This window comes from Saccopteryx leptura, chromosome 1, assembly GCF_036850995.1.
Source record: "Saccopteryx leptura isolate mSacLep1 chromosome 1, mSacLep1_pri_phased_curated, whole genome shotgun sequence".
Classification (NCBI taxonomy): domain Eukaryota; kingdom Metazoa; phylum Chordata; class Mammalia; order Chiroptera; family Emballonuridae; genus Saccopteryx; species Saccopteryx leptura.
In genome coordinates, this window is record NC_089503.1 from 58808381 (window position 1) to 58832180 (window position 23800).

The 23800-nt window shown below is 42.6% G+C and overlaps 2 protein-coding genes across 2 annotated transcripts in view; one reads left to right on the plus strand and one right to left on the minus strand.

The window, feature by feature from the left end:
* The window catches only part of FAM168A (family with sequence similarity 168 member A), a 208123-nt gene extending 193924 nt beyond the window's left edge, over nucleotides 1-14199 (minus strand). The window contains exon 1 of the mRNA XM_066368406.1: nucleotides 13642-14199. The gene's annotated coding sequence lies outside the window, so the exon portion shown is untranslated. The remainder of the gene's footprint in view (nucleotides 1-13641) is intronic.
* Nucleotides 1-23800, plus strand: part of MRPL48 (mitochondrial ribosomal protein L48) — a 358297-nt gene that overhangs the window by 104407 nt on the left and 230090 nt on the right. The gene's annotated exons all lie outside the window — the stretch shown is intronic.

The following is a 23800-nucleotide window of genomic DNA, read 5'->3' on the forward strand; positions in this document are numbered from 1 at the left end:
TTATAATATAATCTAGTTTTATGTATCTCTTTTATTGTTCTTATTTAAGTATTAAATGCATAAAATAATAAACTACCTTTCAGTATATCATTTTTTTATACTTAAAATGGTCATTAGGGCAGAAAACCAATTGTTAAATTATTTTAGTCCCACCACTGGGTAGAAGATCCACGCAAAGTAAAAAACACACTAATGGATTTTAATGTAACAGAATATGAAACAGTTATACAACTTCAGATTCCATAAGGCCAAAGGCCTTTAAGAAACTACCAGTTGTGCCTGACCAGGCAGTGGCCCAATAGATAGAGCATTGGCCTGGGACACAGAGGACCCAGGTTCAAAACCCTGAGGTTGCCGGCTTGAGTGCGAGCTCATCTGGCTTAAGCACAGGGTCGCTGACTTGAGCGTGGGGTCACAGACATGATCCCATGGTCACTGGCTTGACCCCAAAAGTTGCTGGCTTGAAGCCCAAGGACGCAGGTTTGAGCCCAAGGTCACTGGCTTGAGCAAGAAGTCACTAGCTTGGCTTGCACCCCCTATCCTTCCTGGTCAAGGCACATATGAGACTCAATCAACGAAAAACTAAAATGACACAACTACAAGCTGATGCTTCTCATCTCTATCCCTTCCTGTCTCTCTCAAAAAAAAAAAAAAAAAAGTGGCTGACCTATGGTGGCGCAGTGGGTCAAGTGTCGACATGGGATGCCAAGGTTGCCAGTTTGAAAACCTGGGCTAGCCTGACCTGTGGTGGCGCAGTGGATAAAGCGTCGACCTGGAAATGCTGAGGTCGCGGGTTCGAAACCCTGGGCTTGCCTGGTCAAGGCACATATGGGAGTTGATGCTTCCAGCTCCTCCTCCCTTCTCTCTCTCTCTCTATCTCTCTCCTCTCTAAAATGAATAAATAAAAATAAAAATAAAAAAATTTAAAAAAAAAAAATTAAAAAAAAAAAAAACCTGGGCTTGCCCCATCAAGGCACATACAATGAACAAGCAGTGAACAACTAAAGTGAAGCAACTATGAGTCAATATTTCTCGTTCCCTCCTCTGTAAAATCAATAAATAAAATCTTAAAAAACAAAAAAAAAAGACTATGCAAAGTTCTATTTAAGAAAAAAAAAGGAAACGAAAGAAATCATTAGTTGTCAAGTTTTGATATAGTATCTAAAAACAAAATCCAAAATAATTTTTAAAAGATATTAAAACATTCCTCCTTTTTCTAGCCATATACATATGTAGTACTGTATTTTCTTTATATACTACAAGCAAAACAACCAACTGCAACACTATGAAATGTAAAAACAGATATGTATTTAGTCAGACAGTAAACAAATTTGGGAAAACATAAAATATTATTCTTCTAATTTTTTGGCCTGGAATAATATAGTTATGTTCATAAAAGTATGCTAACATTTAACAGGGTTATTTTTAAATAAATATTTTTTAATTGTTTTAATTTTTAATACAATAAATATTGACCAATATAACCCATAAACAAAAGTTCTTTGGGGTCTTCAATAATTATTAGTGAGAGTGAAGACACCAAAATGTTTGAGAACAATTGCTACAACGCAATAAGCAAGAATAAACTATTGCTACACACAAAAACATAAACGAGGCCCTGGCCGGTTGGCTCAGCGGTAGAGCGTCGGCCTAGCGTGCAGAGGACCCGGGTTCGATTCCCGGCCAGGGCACACAGGAGACGCGCCCATTTGCTTCTCCACCCCTCCGCCGCGCTTTCCTCTCTGTCTCTCTCTTCCCCTCCCGCAGCCAAGGCTCCATTGGAGCAAAGATGGCCCGGGCGCTGGGGATGGCTCTGTGGCCTCTGCCTCAGGCGCTAGAGTGGCTCTGGTCGCAACATGGCAACGCCCAGGATGGGCAGAGCATCGCCCCCTGGTGGGCAGAGCGTCGCCCCCTGGTGGGCGTGCCGGGTGGATCCCAGTCGGGCGCATGCGGGAGTCTGTCTCTCTGTTTCCAGCTTCAGAAAAATGAAAAAAAAAAGAAAAAACATAAACGAATCTCATAAAGTTGAGTGCAAAAAGTCAATCATACCTTACAAAATTTCCTAAACAGGCAAATATAAGCTATGATATTGAAAGTCAGAATACTGGTTACCTTGTAGGAAGGTATAATGTTTCCTTTCTTGATATGAGTGTGGTTATACTTTGTGTGCACTTTTTTTCTACATGTTATATACCACAATATAATTACTTTTTGTTACATTTTCTATACAAACATAAACCCATATACACACACACCTTAGGCTCACCTACAGATGTTCTGTTAGAACCAGAGCATGTCTTTTTTCTTAAAACAGATCTGCAGGTGATTCTAATGTACTGTATAGCCAAGATACTACTCATAAACAAGAGTCTAAAACCAGGGAGGGAGCATGAGATCTTGCTCCCCAGCATATGTCATCAGTTTGGTTCAAATAAACTCTTATAAAAATTCAAAAATAAACAAAACCAGGGAGATTTACATAAAGAACAGTAACAAGAACAAGGGCTTTGAAGCAAGGCAGATCAGGTTTTTAATATATGCTTCTCTTCTCTTACTATCTATGTAGTCAAATGCAAACTACTTAATCCCTACAGGCCTCAGATGCTTCCATTTCCTCTTCTGTAAAATAGGCACAGTACCCTACACAGTGTAAACATGAGAATCAAATTATATAAGAAAAATATGCACCTAGCATATTGGGTATCACTCAAATATTGTCTCTTGTCTTTCCATCCTCAACCTCTACTAATCCTAAATCCTGAGACAAACTGTCCTCTTCAGTCTTGATTACTCCATCTTTAAAATGAAAATAATGCAACATGACCAACCTATATACTACAGATCAAATAAAACAGTATAATTATATTTGCAGAAGTATAAATAGTGTAAGTATAAATACAGATAGGAATTTTTGCTATCAACTCAAAATAAAAGTGGAAAGAGAACACATTAGAAAAGCAGAACATATAGAAAAATTATAAAATGGAGGATAAAAAATATGAGCATCAGCCAAAACTGTCACGATTGAAGGACATGACCAGAAGGCAAATCAAGACCATAATGGCAATTCTGCCAGAGACTGACATTTACCGTGAAAAATATGTATATTAGCCCAACATTTCTTCAAATGTCTGTATTTAAGCCCTGGCTAGATGGCTCAGTTGGTCTAGACTCTAGAGCACCATCCCAAAGCTCAAAGGTTACTGATTCAATCCCCAGTCAGGGCACATATAGGAAAAGATTAATGTTCTTGTCTGTCTGTCTCTCTCTCTCTTCCTCACTCTCTAAAATCAATAAAATAAAGATTTTAAAAATTTAATGTCTATATTTAAGTAAAAGCACAGTCCATATCATCAGAAAACAGGCATATTCTGAAAGGACCCAGACACCTGTCTAAATGGAGAGATGAGGGAGAGCTGTGTTGGAGCTTTATAAATCAAGGTGTTCTTAGAGCACTTTCAAACACAGCTCAATAGCCCTTTTAATAAAATGTTAAACCTTGGCCTGATCTGTGGTGGCGCAGTGGATAAAGTGTAGACCCGGAAATGCTGAGGTCGCCAGTTCAAAATCCTGGGCTTGCCTGGTCAAGGTACATATGGGAGTTGATGCTTCCAGCTCCTTCCCCCTTCTCTGTCTCTGTCTCTCCTCTCTCTCCCTCTCCTCTCTAAAATGAATAAATTTTTTTTTAATGTTAAACCTTTACAAAAACAAAGCAATTTGACAAAAAAGATTCTGTGTGATTGTTTTCAATGCTAAAGATATGCCTACATGCCCAAGGAACTAAGTTTTGTAATAAAACAAAAAATATATTGCCTGACCAGTAGTGGCACAGTGGATAGAGCATTGACCGGGACGCTGAAGACCCAGGTTTGAAACCTCGAGGTTGCTGATTTGAGTGTGGGCTCACCAGCTTGAGCAATGGATCATCAACATACACCCATGGTCACTGGCTTGAGCCTAAAAGTAGCTGGCTTAAAGCTCCAGGTCACTGACTTAAGCAAAGGGTCTCTGGCTCAGGTGGAGCCCCCGTGTCAAGGCATATATAAGAAGCAATCTGAAGTGCTGCAACTACACATTGATACTTCTCATCTCTCTCCCTTACTCTCTCTGAAAAAAATAAAAATATAAACTTGCCTTAGTCTCTACTTTTCAATATTCTACAACTTCAATTTTGATTTCTGATAACATACCAGAGATTGTCAAGCTATGGCATACCCATTGCCTGTTTTTTTGTTGCTGTTGTTTTTTTTTATTTATTTACAGAGACAGAGAGAGAGTCAGATAGAGGGATAGACAGGGACAGACAGGAACGGAGAGATGAGAAGCATCAATCATTAGTTTTTCGTTGCGCATTGCGACACCTTAGTTGTTCATTGATTGCTTTCTCATATGTGCCTTGACCACGGGCCTTCAGCAGACCGAGCAACCCCTTGCTTGAGCCAGCGACCTTGGGTCCAAGCTGGTGTGGTTTTTGCTCAAACCAGATGAGCCTGCGCTCAAGCTGGCGACCTCGGGGTCTCAAACCTGGGTCCTTCTGCATCCCTGTCCAATGCTCTATCCACTGCGCCACCGCCTGGTCAGGCCCATTGCCTGTTTTTGTATGGCCTGTAAGCTAAAAATGAAAAATAAAGAGGAGGGAAAGAGGGAGAAGATGAGGAGGGAAAAATTAAGGAGAAAAAGAAGAAATAATAGAGACTGTTACGTGGCCTGCAAAGCCTAAAATATTTTTTACACAAAACATCTCTCAAACCCTGAACACACCATCCCGTTGTCTTCTACTTTTGAACCTTATGCTATACATCATCATCATCATCATCATCATCAAAGCCTTTATCAATCTAAATTCTAAATCCCACACTAATAAAAACCTACACCTAGAAAAACACATATCACCTTACTGCTCATTAGAATATCATACTACTGATTTGTCTTCTATCCTTACTAAGTTCAGTTCAAAAACTAATCATCTCAAGGCACCTTTCAGGAGGAGTCAGGATTATAAAGATGACTAGGACAGACCCTGGCCAGTTTGCTCAGTGGACAACTCAGGTTCAATCCCCAGTTAGGACACATTGAGAAGAGACCATCTCTCTTCACTCCCCCTTCTCTCTCTCTTTCCCTCTTGCAGCCAGTGGCTCAATTGGTTCGAGTGTTGGCCCTGGGCGCTGAGGATAGCTGAGCTGGTCCAAGCATTGCCCTCAGGTGCTGAGGATAGCTCAGTTGATTTGAGCATCGGCCCCAGATGAGGGTTGCCAAGTGGATTCTGGTTGGGGTGCATGCAGGAGTCTGTCTATCTACCCTCCTCTCACTTAAAAAAAAGTGAATAGGACAAAGTCACTGCCCCAAAAAGCTTCCAGTTCAGTGAAGGAGCAAACAGTTCATTTTCCTAAAACAAAGCAAGTACTATAAAAGAGACATGCACTGGCTGCTCCCTGTGAACAAAATGGGGACACTTATGATAACCTTAAGAGTTCTAAAAGGTTTCTTAAGAGAGATGCACTCAACCCAGAATGATGCATAGAAGCAGCAGCATGTGAAACTGCAAGATATCTATAGACACTACATGCTGCTCAGCATTGCCAGTAATGAGAAATCAGGCAAGCAAAGTCCATAGGTACAGGTCACAGAAGGCCTAATATGTCATGGCAAGGAGCTTAGACTTTAGAGCCAATGAAGGGAATTAAGGAGGGGAGTGACAAAGACATTTACACCTATTGGGCAGATGTTCTGGCTGCTGGTTTACTACACAAGTGATACAGAAACTAGTTACAAGACTAGTGTCCTTGTCCCGGTGAGGTTAGGGTCTGGACTAAATTGATAATAGAAGGAAAGGGGAGATGAACTGCAGAAATATTTAGGATTGCCTGATTAGGCAGTGGCGCAGTGTATAGAGCGACGGACTGGAATGCAAAGGACCCAGGTTCGAAGCCCCAAGGTTGCTGGCTTGAGTGCGGGCTCACCAAATTGAGCATGGGGTCACTGGCTTGACTGTGGGATGATAGACATGACCCCATGGTCCTATTTCCTGGCTTGAGCAAGGGGTCACTCGCTCTGCTACAGTCCCCCCCACCTCGGTCAAGGCACATATGAGAAAGCAATCAATGAACAACTAAGGAGCCACAACGAAGAATAGATGCTTCTCATCTCTCTCCCTTCCTGTCTGTCTGTCCCTATCTGTCCCTCTCTCTGTCACAAAAATAAATAAATAAATAAATAAATAGGATTTATTTTTTACTATGAAAGAGAAGGGAGAAAACTAATGGCACAGATTCACATACTGAATGACTGGATGGATGGTAGTACTTTTAAGTTAGCACAAAACTACAGAAAAATAATTTTAACTTTTGTGGGGAGGGACAAAATGGAGGAGGTCAGAATAAGTACATGGGGAAAACTAGTTCTGTTCTGCACCCACTGAATTTGAGAATTATCAAAATGGATGCATGTGGGTGGCCAGTAGCCAATGAAACAGACAAGTCTGTAGCTCTGAGCTGGAGACAGAATTTTGAGTCATCAGCATGCAGGTAGCAGTTAAAGCCAATAGTGGGAAAGACTTCTGAAGGAAAGAATCTTAACTCCAGTGAGCTAAGGACCTAAGGAATATTAACATTTACTGAGAAAGCAGAATCAATAAAGATCTCTTCTTAAATTTCTGCTAGTTTTTTTTTTTTTTTTTTTTAATCATTTTTTTTTTTTTTTCTGAAGCTGGAAACAGGGAGAGACAGTCAGACAGACTCCCGCATGCGCCCGACCGGGATTCACCCCGCACGCCCACCAGGGGCGACGCTCTGCCCACCAGGGGGCGATGCTCTGCCCATCCTGGGCGTCGCCATATTGCAACCAGAGCCACTCCAGCGCCTGAGGCAGAGGCCACAGAGCCATCCCCAGCGCCCGGGCCATCTTTGCTCCAATGGAGCCTTGGCTGCGGGAGGGGAAGAGAGAGACAGAGAGGAAGGAGGGGGTGGGGGGTGGAGAAGCAAATGGGCGCTTCTCCTATGTGCCCTGGCCGGGAATCGAACCCGGGTCCTCCGCACGCTAGGCCGACGCTCTACCGCTGAGCCAACCGGCCAGGGCTCTGCTAGTTTTAAAAGCTTCAAAAATCTCTTCCTGCTAACCAACAAACTGAAAAGAGCAAAAACCATGAACTATGTTTATTAGTACACTTCATCTTATGGATGAAATCAAGATTAAAAAATTCAGTAGGGAGAGGGCTTTCTAGGCAGAAGGCACAGCATTTGGAAAGAATAGGAACATGACAGTACAGCATATTTAGGTATTTGCTTATTTGGTTTTTACAGTAGGTGTACATGCTAGAAAGACCTTTAAAAAGAGGTACAAACTAAGGCCTACAAGAACATTCGAAGGAAACAATGGTGCTGTTAACAACATGAACCATTCTTAACATGTCCTTCCCCAGTACATCTACACACACTTCAGGTCTTGCTCAGCTCAAGCATTACCTTCTTCAAGCATCTCTTTCCTGCTCCCTCAAGTAGATCAGGCCAGGCCAACCTCCATCCTCCCCATCCCCTTGTCCAAGCCCCTGTCCATGCCCTCATTGCAGCATTTATCACACACTATGCTACAATTATCTGTGACATCTCTGTCTCCCCAATAGACTAACTATAAGCTCCTTAAGAGCAGAGAATTTTAATTTTTGTACCCTATACTCTCAGCACTCCCTTATTATCATCTAATAATCACTCAACAGATATTTGCTGAATAGATGTCAAACATAGTTGTCACAACCTAAGACTACTAGCTCCTTAGCTTTGGAGTGCATTGTAGTTGTGGATTTACATTGTTTCACTTTCCTTATGATAATACTAAAATAAACAGGTCCTAGCTGTTTAGCTCACTTGTTTAGAACACCATCTCGAAACACCAAGGTTGCAGGTTCAATCCCCAGTCAGTGTACATACAAAAAGCAACCAATGAAGGCATGAATAAGTGGAACAGCAAACCGATGTTCCTCACTCTCGCCTACCCTTCCTCTCACTCTAAAATCAATCAATCAATAAATAAATTTTAAGAATTAGTCTTTAGTAAATAAAAAACTCCTGCCAATGAGAAAAAAACTCTTAGACAGTGTTTTTTCACAGCTCACAAAGGCTGCTAACTACTCCCCCTGATTCCTATTTCCCAAATATGACTGATCCACATCTGGATAATCTGATCATCCATAAATGCAAACCAGCTTTCTCTTGCTATCTCGGTAATGGGACTATAGACAATAATTTTGCTCCCTCTTACTTTTTTTTGTAATTTCCAATTTCTACCATGAGCATACGTTATTTTAACAGTGGAAGAAGTAAAGCTCTTTCCATATTAAAAAATAAAAAGAATAAAGCAAGTCACATAAGAATACACTATAATCCTATTTGTATTGCAAAGGTAAATATATACTGTTTAGGTATGTACTTGTTTGGTAAAACTCTAAAGAAAAGTAAGGGATTGGTTTACACAAAATTCAGGAAACTGGTTACTTCTGAGGGAGAGAGAGGAGGGAGATTCAATCAGGCAGGGAATTGCAAGAGGCTTTAAAGGTACTAGAAATCTCCCTTTTGTTAAGCTGGTAGCAAAAACAGGCCTTCAATTTATCATTCATTAAATTGAAGCTGTATAATATATGCACTTTTACACATATGGCTTGTTTCACTATTTAAAAAGAAGATACAGGCCCTGGCCGGTTGGCTCAGCGGTAGAGCGTCAGCCTGGCGTGTGGGGGACCCGGGTTCGATTCCCGGCCAGGGCACATAGGAGAAGCGCCCATTTGCTTCTCCACCCCCACCCCCTCCTTCCTCTGTCTCTCTCTTCCCGTCCCGCAGCCAAGGCTCCATTGGAGCAAAGATGGCCCGGGCGCTGGGGATGGCTCCTTGGCCTCTGCCCCAGGCACTAGAGTGGCTCTGGTCTCGGCAGAGTGACGCCCCAGAGGGGCAGAGCGACGCCCCAGAGGGGCAGAGCATCGCCCCCTGGTGGGCAGAGCGTCGCCCCTGGTGGGCGTGCCGGGTGGATCCCGGTCGGGCGCATGAGGGAGTCTGTCTGACTGTCTCTCCCCGTTTCCAGCTTCAGAAAAAAAATAATAAATAAATAAATAAATAAATAAAAAGAAGATACAGCCCTAGCTGGCCGGCTCAGTGATAGAGCATCGCCCGGCGTGTTGAAGTCCCAGGTTTGATTCCAGGCCAGGGCACACATGAGAAGAGCCCATCTTTCCCCCTCCTTGCTCTCTGTCTCTCTCTTCCCCTCCTGCAGCAAAGGTTCCATTGGAGCAAAGTTGGCCCAGGTACTGAGGATGGCTCTGTGGCCTCCACCTCAGGCACTAGAATGGCTCTGGTTCCAATGGAGCAACACCCCAGAGGGGCCAAGTCAGGCGCATGTGGGAGTCTGTCTGACTGCCTCCCCACTTCTCACTTCAGAAAAATACAAAAAAGAAAAAATTAAAAATTAAAAAAAAAAAAAAAGAACTCAATGATAGGACACACAAGGCTATTCACAGTCTAGTCTCTTTGTATCTTTTAATGACAACAACTAATACTTTTTAATGTGTATCATGTTAACGCATTGTTTAATGATTCCCATAGATTATTCTATTTAATCTTCAAAACAATTTGATAAATTAAGTCTCTTATGCCCACTTTTTACAGATGAGATCACTGTGCCCAAGGTCATACTACTTAGTAGTAAATGGTAGGCAGACCTCAGAACCCACACTTGTCACCACCACATTAGTTTTGCCTCCCTTCTCTCACTATATTTAAATCGTCTGTCTCCCCCACTACAATGAAAGCTGCTTTTTGTTCATTTTCATTTCCCCTGGCACTTAGCAAGCAATAAGTAAGTAAATAAATATTGAGTAAATATTTCATATACACACAATGTTTTCAGGACAGTTATTTCAGGACATGAACTGATTTGTTCCCCTTGACAGCTTTGTGAAGTATAAAAGATTTTTAACCATCTTAAACATATTTACATGCACAATTCAGTGGAAGTAAGTACATTCATAATGCTATATAACTATTAGCACTAAGTATGAATGGTTTTTAGTGACTTTACTAAAGTCACTCAGCTATCATGTTCTGGAATGGGTGTTTGATCCCAGAACTCTTGACCCCTAAATGCATAGGCTATTCATTCTACCAGATGCCTGTCTACTAATACCTCCGTCTACTCTTTCCTTCTCACCAGAATATGGGAGAATCAAATGAGGTAAAGATACTAAAACACTTTACATATATTTCTACAGCACAGGTGACAACAGTTGTGAAGAGGGAAAAACAATCCACCAACACATTTCTCCAAGGCAATTACTTTTCATTTTGCCTTTCAAAAGCTAAGACTTTAAATATATAAATATCCCACCTCTCGAGCAAGCCTGCAGATCTACAAAAGCAATGTCAGGAACCCAAAGTAAAGTTATGAGAAATACTTGCATTAATTAAATTACACTCATCAAATGACAAGTAACTGCTCTAACCTGATTTTATTGTAATAAAGAAAGCTTCCTGCCTGGGCCAGGTAGCTCAGTTGGTTAGAGCATTGTCCCAATATGCCAAGGTTGCAATTCAATCCCTGTCAGGACACATACAAGAATCAACCAAAGCATGAATAAATAAGTGAAACAACAAATCGATGTTTTTCTCTCTCTCTCTCTTCTTATTTCTCTAAAAATAAATAAATAAATAGTTGTGGTTATTTTTAAAGAAAGCATCCTCATTAAAAATTTAAAAAATTTTTCATTCTGAGCATAAGTCCAACTTTCCATCATTCTGCCTATTTTGGAACTCAAAAAAAAAAAAAGCATTCTAAATATTGGGTATTTTTATATGCTCAACTGTGAAAGCCAAGGAAAATTATTTATTTGTGAGCTGAATTCTGAAGCTTTAACAAAAAGATTGATTTCTGATCCTGCACTGGTGCCAATTTTATCCTCCTTAAATCTTTCCCCATTTTTTCCTCAGTTTGAGCTCTAAAATCAACAGCCAGTTCTTTAACATTTCATAGTTAATGCAATTAAGTCCATAAAACTGTTTCCCTAAAGATGTTTCTTCCATGCACACCCCTCTCTACCTTCCAGCATTAGCATTCTGTCATGAGAATAAGCATATTATTAAAGCTTTAAATAATATTGGAGATATTGTTTCTGTAGTTAATGTAATGTGTATACATCAATGCCATCCTCTTAAAAATAAAATGATTCTAATGTTTTATTTATCCACATCTGATAGAATTCTGACCACCTTCAGAAAAAAATTCAATCTATAAAAAGATAGTCTATTATAAATCCTATCAAGTAACGTCAGAAGAGAATCAAATGAAAAACTCCATCAATACCAAACGATCTCACCAATGAATATTTATGATATTTCCATATTTCCTGTCCTCTGTTTACATAAAGCAGTGGTGCCAAGATTCATCTCAGGATTATTAGCCTGCAATACAATGATGGACCTAATTGCCTTGCAAACCAGGACACCAATAAATGGAATCTTCAAACAATCAATTTTAACAGGGGGAAAAAAAAAAGGCTTTAGTTCTTTCTGCATAGATGCACACTCCCTGACTAGGAAATAAATTCATCCTCATATTTTTCAGTCTCATTCATCAATTCTCAAGCAAGGAATGCTACCTCAAGCCCATCAAATCTATTTAATTCCAAATTCCAGGATTAATATTTTTAAATTGAATTTTTTGGGGTGACATAGGTTCACAAAATCATACAGGTTTCAAGTGTACAACTCAACAAAACATCATCTGCACACTACATCATGTAACCATTGCCCCAAGCAGTCTCTTTCTGTCCCCATTTTCTTTTCTTTTGCTCACCTCCACCTACCCCACAACCTCTTTCCTTCTGGCTATTACCACTAATTTTTAAACACACCAGGGGAAGGTGGAAAGGAGAAGGCAGAGGCATCACATAGAAAGATATGTCACATTCCAGTTTTATCTTCTCCAACTTTAGTTGGGGACTGGGTTTTTTCTCCCAACTTTCTTGTTATATGAACACAGACATAACTTATTTTATGGCATTTTGCTTTACTGAACTTCACAGATGTTGCAGTTTTTACAAATTTAAGGCTAGACCTTCCAACAGCAATAAGATCACAACTCACTTGATTGCAATATTTGCTTTATTATGGTGGCCTAGACCCAAACCAGCACTATTTCCAAGGTGTGCCTTTAATAGAAGACACTCTCCCCTCATTAATTCTACCTTAACTGATAACCCCTCTCAACTTTACCCTTTGGGTTGATGTACTTCTAAATATGATACCAACATAAATGAAAAAAAAAATCAAAAAGATTAAACTAACAGCTTTCCTCTAGGAAAGAATCTTTAATGTATGTTCTCTCTCCCCTACAGAGTCGCCTCTGATTAACTGTCTCTCCCCAAACCACAGCCTCCAAAACTGTCCATTTAAGTCCAACCCTTAACTCTCTTCTGTCTCATGAAGGCCATCAAATCTCTCCTTTTCACCCATTCCATCTCTTCCCAGCACTGCTCATTTCCCCTCTCCGTCCACTCTGTCCCATCCACACCAACTCCATATCTCCCACTCCTTGAACAGCCCCTCTGCCACCTCACCATCAGCAATCACCTCTCCTGTCCTACTGGTTCATCTCATACGTTCTTCCTCTAAAACTCCCTCAGCCACCTTGACCAAGAGACATTTTCTTCAAGATACCATCCCCCAACGTTGCACTCCACCTGCTACTATTACTGAGCAGTATCTTCTGTGCCCTCGACCTCGACCCACCGGGGAGCCACCAATACCCCTTCCAGTGGTTTTAAGATCCCCTTCCACTGTGCCCCCCTTTCACTGTGCCCCCCTCCCAATTTCAATCCCTGTCTGCTCATTGTGAGCCTAATTTCTCATTTATCCCCCTCTGCCAGCTCACCATCACACTCCCCTCATTGAAAGTCCCATCCCCACCAGCTCCTACTCTAACCTCTATAAACACTCCCCAGGAAAACCTCAAATTCTGCTCTCCTAACCCACGCTATTCCTTAAATGCCCACAAATTCCACCACTCCTAGATGACAAACGCCCACTTCAAGCTCAGGTCTCAATACATGCCAAGCGCCTCACCCCCAGGTCCTACCACTTCTATCAGCCTGTCCTAGGTCCACCCCAAATTCTACCCTTCTGAATTAACACCCCCAAGGGTCCTAACCAACCCTGCAAGCCAACTATTTAAATTAGCCCCTACCCTGCACCCCAGCTGGGATACCAAACTGTCAACTGCTCCAAGCCAACCCCAAATTCACCACCCCTATTCAGTCCCCTCCCCCATTAAAAGCCATCCCACTCCAGTCTCATCACCCAGCTCGCCTCAAAACCATCCCAAATTCTACCCCAACCCCCCAACCCCACGCTCCTGCCCCAGGTCTGGTTATTCCCCACTAAAAGCCCCCTTCCCCTGTCGCCCCCCCAACCTGCTTGGGTCCCACCCTCACCCCACCCCCAGCCCGCGCCTGGACAAGTCTCCCCTGCCAGCCCGCCGTTCCATCGCGACCTCCACCCCCTTCCCCCAACCCGCGCTCTGCAGCCCCCACTCTCCTCCTCCCCAGAACCACTGGCCCAGGCTCAGGTCGAGCGGACCGGGGGTGGGGGGGCCGGGGGGTCTCCTCACCGAAGAGCCGCTGCAGGCGAAAACGGCGACGGCGGTAGCTCAGGCGGCGATGCCCTTGTCTTCTCTGGAGGCTACAGAGGTGACGCTCTCGCTCCCTCGCCCGTGTCCAGTAAGGTGGCGGATGGCGCGCAGGGACCAGGAGCCTCCTCCTCCTCCTCCTCCTCAGCGACTCCGCTCTGAATCCTCTGCAGTAGCTGCCGAGAAGCCCAACGGGTGGGGGAGGGGACGCTCCGCTGCGGGCGAGGGAGGAGGAGGCGAAGGGAGGGAGCCCGAGACCTATAAGAAGAGCGGGGAAGGAGGAGCCGGCGCAGCGCCGCGACACGTCCCACAGCTCAGCGCGCTGGGACCACAACTCCCGGCATGCCTCGCTCCGGGCCGCGCGCGGCCTGCCCTGCCGCCGCGTGCCCAGCGCAGAGGTGCCGCGCCCTCCACGGTCACGGACAATGGAATCGAGGCAGACCTTCGCGAGCCGCTTTTGTAGACCCAAAGACACGGCCCCATCCCCGGTGGCGGTGTTCTCAGTGTCTCCAACCTCTTTAGACATACACACACACACACTCACTGGACTACACACACACACACACACACACACACACACACTGGACTACACACACACACACACACACACACACACACACACACACACTGGACTACACACACACACACACACACACTGGACTACACACACACACTCACTCACTCACTCACTGGACTACATTTTCCAGCATGCGCCACAGCCTTCCGCCTTCCTTCCGGTTCCTGCGAAATGCTGGGAGACGCAGTTCCCGGTTCTGCCTCCATGTTAAAAAGAAGTGAAGGCGAGTGGAAAGGAAAAGAATACGCCAACCCACTGACGACAAACCTCAATGGATTAGAGCACCTATGAAACCGTGCTCTTTTCGCCATTCCCGTTACCACTCTCAGATTCTTCTGGTCTCCCTGCAAAGCCGAGGACGATTTGGCTACTTGAATCCAAGTGTAAAAAGGGCAAAATTCTTAACCTAGCTCCATTACTTTTTAAATTTTACCTTAAAAAGATAATCAGACAAGTTGGAAAAGACGAATGCATGAGGCTGTTAGATGAGATTGATAATAGGATAATGGAAATGTCCATCAACAGCGGCTGATTGAGTTATATATACAAACAATGCAGTGCTAAGCAGCCTAATGATAATAGATCTATTGACATGAAAAGCTACTCACATTTTATTCTCAAGGGGAAAAATGATTACAGAACAGCCTATTTAGAATTGTTCAAGTTATGGGAAGTTTGAGACAATATTCCATAATAATAGATTTCAGGGAGGAGGCTCCCCAAAATATCAGTGATTAACATGTTGGAAAGTGTCAGGTTTCAAGTAATTTTATTTTTCATATTTCCTGAATTGTTTAAAAGGAGGATATAATTCGTTAAGCTATAAGACTATTTTTTATGACTGTTTTCAAAAATACAATTTCGACACCGAGCAACCATATCTTTGCTGCCTAAAAGCTTTGCATGCCTTCCTATTGCCCTCAATGGTACTCCAGGACTAGGCCTGTGTGGTTTTTCTGGAAGCTCAACAGTTCCACTATTAAAACAAATAATGGTGTTCACCTAAAATTCATAAGTGAACATTACATTAGTAGGGAGAATTTTCTCAATTTTCATTGTCTCTTCTCAAAATTTTTCTTCTTCTGGTCTTTCCACACCTGTTTCTCTGTATATCCATTTCTCCTACTTACTCTTGAAATTCAAGACAAAATCCTGCCTTCCCTAGAACATATTTTAGACACACTGATTTTCCATATATCTGAATTCTTATAGCAGTGGTTTCTAATCTGTGGGCCAGAAATCACTGTGGGAAGGAGTGAGGTAGAAGGAATAGAGTTACTGTACAGGATTTATGAAGTTCTATTTAAATAAAGCATTGTCTGTAGACTGAATAAATATCTTACTCTTAAAAAATGTTATTCCTTCTGTGTCCAGTTCTCCCAGAATATAAAATTTGGTATCAGATCATCTCTGGTTGAGCATAAACCTTACATTCAATTATAGCATTAGATTTCATGTATAATTATTCTGCGATGTTGTGCAAGAAACACCAGAACATTTGAGCTCCACTAGCCATCACACAGAACTGCAGGCCTACAAGAGAAAGCATGGGTTGCCTAGATCAGAGTTTAACAACAGTCCTGCTGCAGCCAATCTGTCAGCATCACCCCACCTAAATCTAGTTATCCTATTCCTTAGCTATCACTTTCTCTTTTTTAAAAATATTTTATTTTATTTATTGATTTTTAGAGAGAGGGGAGAAAGGGAGAGTGAGAAAGGGGGGAGAAGCGGAAAGCATCTACTCTTAGTAGTTGCTTTCTGTATGGGCCTTGACCAGGCAAGCCCAGGGACTTGAACCAGCGACGTCAGCATTCCAGGTCAACACTTTATCCACTGCACCACCACAGGTCAGTCATCAGTTTCTAAGAATACATCAGGCACTGCCTTTTTCAAATTGTATATCTCATTTTTCATCCTATTATCAAGTCTTAAAATCCCACCACTCTCAAAAAAACCATCCTATTTCTGTTCTCTTTACTTATAACAGTAAGAAAAGTATCTAGGACATATTGGCTACATCTCATACCCTGTCTGAGTTGCATTGGTCATCCCCTCTCTAAAATTTTTTCATTTCTCCTCCTCCTTTTTTCTACTTCTCTGAACTGCAGAAAGTGGGATCTGGGTGAACAAAATTAGAAGGGGTCTGCGAGTAAAGGATTATCTGAATTAAGGGAATCAGTATAAGAAAGTTACTGGCCTGATCAGGCGGTGGCGCAGTGGATAGAGCATTGGACTGGGATGCAGAAGGACCCAGGTTCAAAACCCCGAGTCGCCAGCTTGAGCACAGGCTCATCTGGTTTGAGCAAAGCTCACCACCTTGGACCCAAGGTCGCTGGCTTGAGCAAGGGGTTAGTCGGTCTGCTCTAGCCCTCCGGTCAAGGCACATATAAGAAAGCAATCAATGAACAACTAAGGTGTCGCAACAAAAAAACTGATGATTGATGCTTCTCATCTCTCTCCTTCCTGTCTGTCCCTCTCTCTGACTCTCTCTCTCTCTCTCTCTGTCTCTGTAAAAAAATAAAATAAAATAAAGAAAATTTACTGGATTAGGAATCTGGGAATCAGATCCTAACTTAGACCTTGCCGTGAACATGCTAGTTAACCTTTAGTAAATCCTTTTCTGAACCTCAATGTTTACATCTGTAAATGGTAGGAATGATTCTTTCCCTGTCAGCTCTAAGGTTATTAAGAAAATCCAACAAAACATATATATGAGCCTGACCTGTGGTGGCGTAGTGGATAAAGTGTCAACCTGGAATACTAAGGTAGCCAGTTCAAACAACCCCAGGTTTAGCAGGTCAAGGCACATGTGAGAAGCAACTACAAGTTAATGCTTCCTGCTCCTCCCAAACCTGCCTTTCTAAATAATCATTTAAAAAATCTTTAAAAAAATATGTATGAAAGTGTTTATTATTTTTAATTTTTTTTAAATTCATTTTAGAGAGGAGAGAGAGAAGAGAGGAGGAGCAGGAAGCATTGACTCCCATATGTGCCTTGACCAGGCAAATCCAGGGTTTTGAACCAGTGACCTCAGCATTCCAGGTCAACACTTTAACACACTGCACCATCACAGGTCAGGCCTGTATGGAAGTGTTTTGAATATTGTACAGTGCCATGTATAGTCCAGACCCTTCATCTAATTTGAGGATTATCTTTCCAAATCCCTGTCAAGTCTTGGCATGCATACTCTTTACTCAGAATTATATTATTATTAATAAATTTATTAAAGTATTTAAGGAATTAACTCCAGTAAGCCAATTTAATTCTTTGACACATTTTCTATGTAGCAATTTCTAACTTATCTAGATTTTTCTATATCAAATTTTTATCAAGAATATGCTTTTGTCTATCAATTTTACAAGAAAGATTTGATTCATCAGTTATCGTTGTTAGTTTTAACTGATTCTCGCTTCAGCTATTATGAACTTTCTAGTCATTATTGCCTTTTCCAGGGAGCAATTTGAGCCATTGTCAGTTTTATTTTGTGTTGATTATTTTTACCAAGTGGAATTTTCCCAATGGTCAACTTTGCAATGTTCAGTGCCATCAACAAAGATGGGATCATTCAGTTTGCTTTTCCACCCATAATAAATTTTTACCATGTTTGGTTTTAGCCATTGTCAGTTTTATTTTGTCTTGATTATTTCTACCACATACAATCTTTTTTCTGCAACCCAACTAAAACAAACTCAGACAAAATGACAGTATCAAAACATTATCCTTTGCCTTTCACTATCTGATTCACAAGGACTGTGTGAGATGGTTTTGTCCCAGCTATATTAATGAACTGGCTTTGAACTTTTTCTCTCAAAGCATCTCTTTAGGAGCCTTGGCAAGAGTGTAGGCTGGTGGATTATTTTAAGAATTGCTCTAAATTCTGACCAGGCGGTGGCGCAGTGGATAGAGCGTCAGACTGGGATGTGGAAGGACCCAGGTTCAAGACCTCAGGTTTGCCAGTTTGAGCACGGGCTCATCTGGCTTGAGCAAAAAGCTCACTAGCATGGACCCAAGGTCACTGGCTCGAGCGGGGGGTTACTCAGTCTGCTGAAGGCCCGCGGTCATGGTACATATGAGAAAGCAATCAATGAACAACTACGGTGTCACAACGAAAAACTGATGATTGATGCTTCTCATCTCTGTTCCTGTCTGTCTGTCCCTATCTATCCCTCTATCTGACTCTCTCTCTGTCCCTGTAAAAAAATTAAAAAAAAAAGAATTGCTCTAGCCTGACCAGGCGGTGGCACAGTGGATAGGGCATCAGACTGGGACGCAGAGGACCTAGGTTCAAAACCTCGAGATCACAGGCTTGCCAGCTTGAACACAGGGTCGCTGGCTTGAGCAAGGTGTCACTGGCTCTGCTGTAGCCCCTGGTCAAGGCACATATGAGAAAACAATCAATGGAAAATATGAGAAAGCAAACAACTAAGGAGCTGCAACAAAGAGCTGTAACAAAGAATTGATGCTTCTCATCTCTCCCTTCCTTGCAGAACTCCTAGGGCAGATAAAATAATTAATTAAGGTGTCAGATGCTTTTCATGCTATAAGAGCTGACAGAACTAAAGGTTGTTACTAACAAAAGTCAGAAGAGAATTGAAAGGGAAGTTTACAGGTTAGGAAGATCCTTTACATAATAATGCTGCTCAAGTTCATTAACTTAAAAAAAAAAAGCATACTAAACATAGTTAGTTGAATTGTGTCTCCCAAAAAGATACAGGCATACCTCATTTTATATCACTTCACTTTATTGTTTCACAAGTGTTACACTTTTAAATTGAAGGTAAGACCCTCCACCAGCAAAAAGATTTCAACTCACTTTATTGTGGTGTCTGGAACCAAACCTCCAGTATATCCAGGGTCTTTATAAGAGAAGGAAGAGAAAAATAAATAAAAATTTAAAAATTAAAAAAAAAAAAAAAAAGCCTGACCTGCGGTGGCTCAGTGGGTAAAAGCATCAACTTGGAACACTGAGGTTGCTGGTTCAAAACCCCAGGCTTCCCTGGTCAAGGCACATATGGGAGTTGATGCTTTCTACTCCTCCCTCCCTTCTTTCTCTCTCTCTCTCTCTCTGTCTTCTCTCTTTAAAATTAATAAATGAAATCTAAAAATAAATAAAAATTAAAAAAAAAAAAGAGAGAAGGAAGAGGATGATTTGAGACACAGAGACACCAACGGGAAAGCCATATGAAGATAGAGACAGAGATTAGTCATGTACTACAAGCAAAATAAGATCAAAGACTGCCAGTAGAAGCCAAGAGAGAGGCCTGGAGGGAGTCTCCCTCAGAGCCTCCAGAAGGAGCCAACGCTGCCAATACTGTGCCTTCAGTTCTAGCCTTCTCAACTGGGAGAGAACACATTTCTGTTGTTTGAAGCCATCCAGTTTGTGGCAATTTGTTAAGACAGCCCTAGGAAACTAATAGAACAATTAAGCTGGAAACTCAAGTACTCAAGTCATTAGCAAAGGTTTTAAGTCCTCCAAACAGATTCAGAGGAGCCTATTTTGGGAAATGTTTATCAGTTCCATTTAATTTGTTATATCTAACAGCAGCTCTGGAAAATTAGTGTTAATATCCATTGCCTTTATATCTGTGCCCTTTCTCTTTTTAGCACTTACTGCACTCTTAGTTCTTTTTTCCCTCATTGATTTGAGAGAGAGAGAGAGAGAGAGAGGAAGGGAGAGAGGGAGGAAAGGAGAGAGAGAGAGAGAGAGAGAGAGAGAGAAGCATCAATGTGTTGTTCCACTTTGTTGTTTCATTAGTTGTGCACTCATTGGTTGCTTCTCGTATGTGCCTGATGAAACACTATCCACTGAGCCACCTGGCCAGGGCTGTACTTTAAGGTTGGGGCTTGGACATGTGTGTAGCTTGATTTCTGGCAGAGAGGATGGAATAGCATATGTAGAGAGAACTACATTGGTTTCCACTAAGCATGAATGGGAACTCCCCAATGATTTTTTCCTCATAGGACCCCAGATCCTTTGCAAGAGAAGGTGTCTAAATAATGACCAGGATGTAAATTGGATTTAATTTGATTTAAGTTCAATAAAGTAATATGTCATTTCTTACTCCTTTATGTTTGTGGAGTGAGATGTATACCCACTACATAATCAACAGAAAAATAAAACTGACAACAGCTAAATTGCACACAATGAAATTACTTATTGACTAAAAATTGATGGAAAATTAAAATAGGCCCTGGCCTGTTGGCTCAGTGGTAGAGTGTCGACCCGGAGTGTGGAAGTCCCATGTTCAGTTCCCTATGAGGACACACAGAAGAGGCGACCGTCCGCATTTCTCCCTCTCCCATCCCTTCTGTTTCTCTCTCCCTTTTCCTCTCCTGCAGCCATGACTCAATTGGTTCAAGCATGTTGGCCCAGGTGCTGAGGATGGGACCATGGAGCTTCCACCTCAGGCGCTAAAAATAGCTCAGTTGTGAGTAGCCCCAGATCGGCAGAGCAGAGGCTCCAGACAAGGGTTGCCAGATGGGTCCTGGTCAGGGCACATACAGGAGTCTCTCTGTATTTCCCCTCCTCTCACTTAAAAAGAAGGAAAAAGACTGGCCCTGGCCGGTTGGCTCAGTGGTAGAGCGTCGGCCTGGCATGCAGGACTCCTGGGTTCGATTCCCAGCCAGGGCACACAGGAGAAGCGCCCATCTGCTTCTCCACCCCTCCCTCTCTCCTTCTTCTCTGTCTCTCTCCTCCCGACCCGCAGCCGAGGCTCCATTGGAGCAAAGATGGCCCAGGCGCTGAGGATGGCTCTGTGGCCTCTGCCTCAGGTGCTAGAATGGCTCTGGATGCAACAGAGCGACTCCCCAGAGCATTACCCCCTGGTGGGCATGCCGGGTGGATCCCGGTTGGGCGCATGTGGGAGTCTGTCTGACTGCCTCGCCGTTTCCAGCTTTGGAAAAATGAAAAGGAAAAAAAAAAAAAAAAGGAAAAAGAAAAATAAATCTTCCAGACAAAATGTAAACCTGTAAAATTTGCCCCAGGAAAAGTGGACTTGATAGAACATAGAAATAATGACCATAAAAAATAACTTACAATGACAGAAGCTTTAATTATTAAACTGCAATATGGATTTTTAAAATTGATGTATAACTCAAATCATCATAATAAAATTTATACAGAAAATTATTTTCCAGATGAAAATAATTATAGCTCGATTTAGGTGAAAATGAATAATTTGGAAACAGATTTAATAGGCTATATAGAAAAATCAAAGGTATTGAACTGACCCAATGGCATTTGTTCTGGGAAATATTTTCTCAGTGAAAAGTAATCAATATGATATAATTCCAACTAAAAATCTGTATTCATAAACACAAGACAAAAACATCTGTAGTCCTGGCCAGATAGCTCAGTTGGTTAGCATCGTCTTGAAGCCCAGAGGTTGCCTGTTTGATCCCTGGTCAGCACACACACAGGAGCAGATCAAAGTTCCTCTCTCTATATCCATCTTTCCTTTCCTCTCTCTCTCTCTAAAATCAAAACAATAAACATTTTTTGAAAAGTCTGTAGGATCAACATAGGAGACCAAATATCTTGACCTCTTTGTTGAAAATCCTAGAGAGAAAATAGAAATGGAGACTGAGGCCAAGTCTTTGCTGAGCTACCTTTTACCAAGAATATTTCTCTGTCTGACCTGTGGTGGCGCAGTGGAGAGGGCGTTGACTTGGAATGCTGAGGTCGCCGGTCTGCCCAGTCAAGGCACAGGCGAGAAGCAACAACTACCAGTTGATGCTTCCTGCTCCTCTCCTGCCTCTCTTTCTCCTCTATCTAAAATAAGTAAATAAATAAATAAACCTTTAAAAAAGAGTATTTCTCTAATTCTTCCATCAATTTATCAACAAGAAAAAATATCAGCCTGACCTGTGGCGGCGCAGTGGATAAAGCGTTGACCTGGAAATCCTGAAGTCACCGGTTCGAAACCCTGGGCTTGCCTGGTCAAGGCACATATGGGAGTTGATGCTTCTAGCTCCTCCCCCCTTCTCTCTCTCTGTCTCTCTCTCGCCCTCTCTCTCTCCTCTCTAAAAATGAATAAATAAATAATTTTAAAAAAAGAAAAAATATCAGTTCAACACAATAAATTAAAAAATAAATTTACCCTGACCAGGTGGTGGTGCAGTGGATAGAGCAGGGGTCCCTAAACTACGGCCTGTGGGCCGCATGCGGCCCCCTGAGGCCATTTATCTGGCCCCCACCACACTTCTGGAAGGGGCACCTCTTTCATTGGTGGCCAGTGAGAGGAGCATAGTTCCCATTGAAATACTGGTCAGTTTGTTGATTTAAATTTACTTGTTCTTTATTTTAAATATCTTATTTGTTCCTGTTTTGTTTTTTTTACTTTAAAATAAGATATGTGCAGTGTGCATAGGGATTTGTTCATAGTATTTTATAGTCCGGCCCTCTAACTGTCTGAGGGACAGTGAACTGGCCCCCTGTGTAAAAAGTTTGGGGACCAGCCCTGGCCGGTTGGCTCAGTGGTAGAGCGTCGGCCTGGTGTGCAAGGGGTCCCTGGCTCGATTCCCGGCCAGGGCACACAGGAGAAGCGCCCATCTGCTTCTCCACCCCTCCCCTTCCTCTCTGTCTCTCTCTTCCCCTCCCGCAGCGAGGCTCCACTGGAGCAAAGATGGCCCGGGCGCTGGGGATGGCTCCTTGGCCTCTGCCCCAGGCGCTAGAGTGGCTCTGGTCGCAATAGAGCGACGCCCTGGAGGGGCAGAGCATCGCCCCCTGGTGGGCAGAGCGTCGCCCCCTGGTGGGCATGCCGCGTGGATCCCAGTCGGGCGCTGCGGAGTCTGTCTGACTGTCTCTCCCCGTTTCCAGCTTCCGAAAAATATAAAAAAACAAAAAGTTTGGGGACCCCTGGGATAGAGCATCGGCCTTGTACGCTGATGTGTCACAACTATAAGATGATGCTTCTCATCTCTCTTCCTATTTGTCTGTTCCATTCTATCCCTCTCTCTCTCAGAAAAGGAAGTATTCTTTATTTTTCTTTTTTAGTGAGAGGAGGGGAGGCAGAGATAGACTCCCATCTGCTTCTCTACCCCTTCTCCTCTCACTTCTCTCTCTCTCACTCTCTCTTCCCCTACTGCAGCCATGGCTCAATTGGAGCAAGTTGGCCCCAGGTGCTAAGGATGGCTCCATGGCCTTTCCTCAAGCACTAAAAAGAGCTCAGTTGCTGAGCAACAGAGCATCACCCCCTAGTGGGCTTGCCAGGTAGATCCTAGTAGGGGTGCATGTGGAAGTCTGTCTTCTGCCTCCCCTCCTCTCACTGAAAAAAGAAAAAAAGATACAAAACATTTTCATCACCCAAAAATGTTTCCCTGTGTCCATTTACAGGGAATCCCCCTCCATCTTCAGCCCCAGGCAAGTACTGATCTGCATCCTGTCCACTTCCTAAACCTGGTTCTCCAACCTTCCCATCATTTCTGTGAACCATCCAACACCCTACCAATAAATTCCTTTTCTTTTAAGTGAGCCAGGATTGGTGTCTGTGTTCACAACCAAGTATCCTGACTGATAAAATAAGGAAAGAGCAAATAAGCAGGAGACAGGAAAAAAGTAAGTCA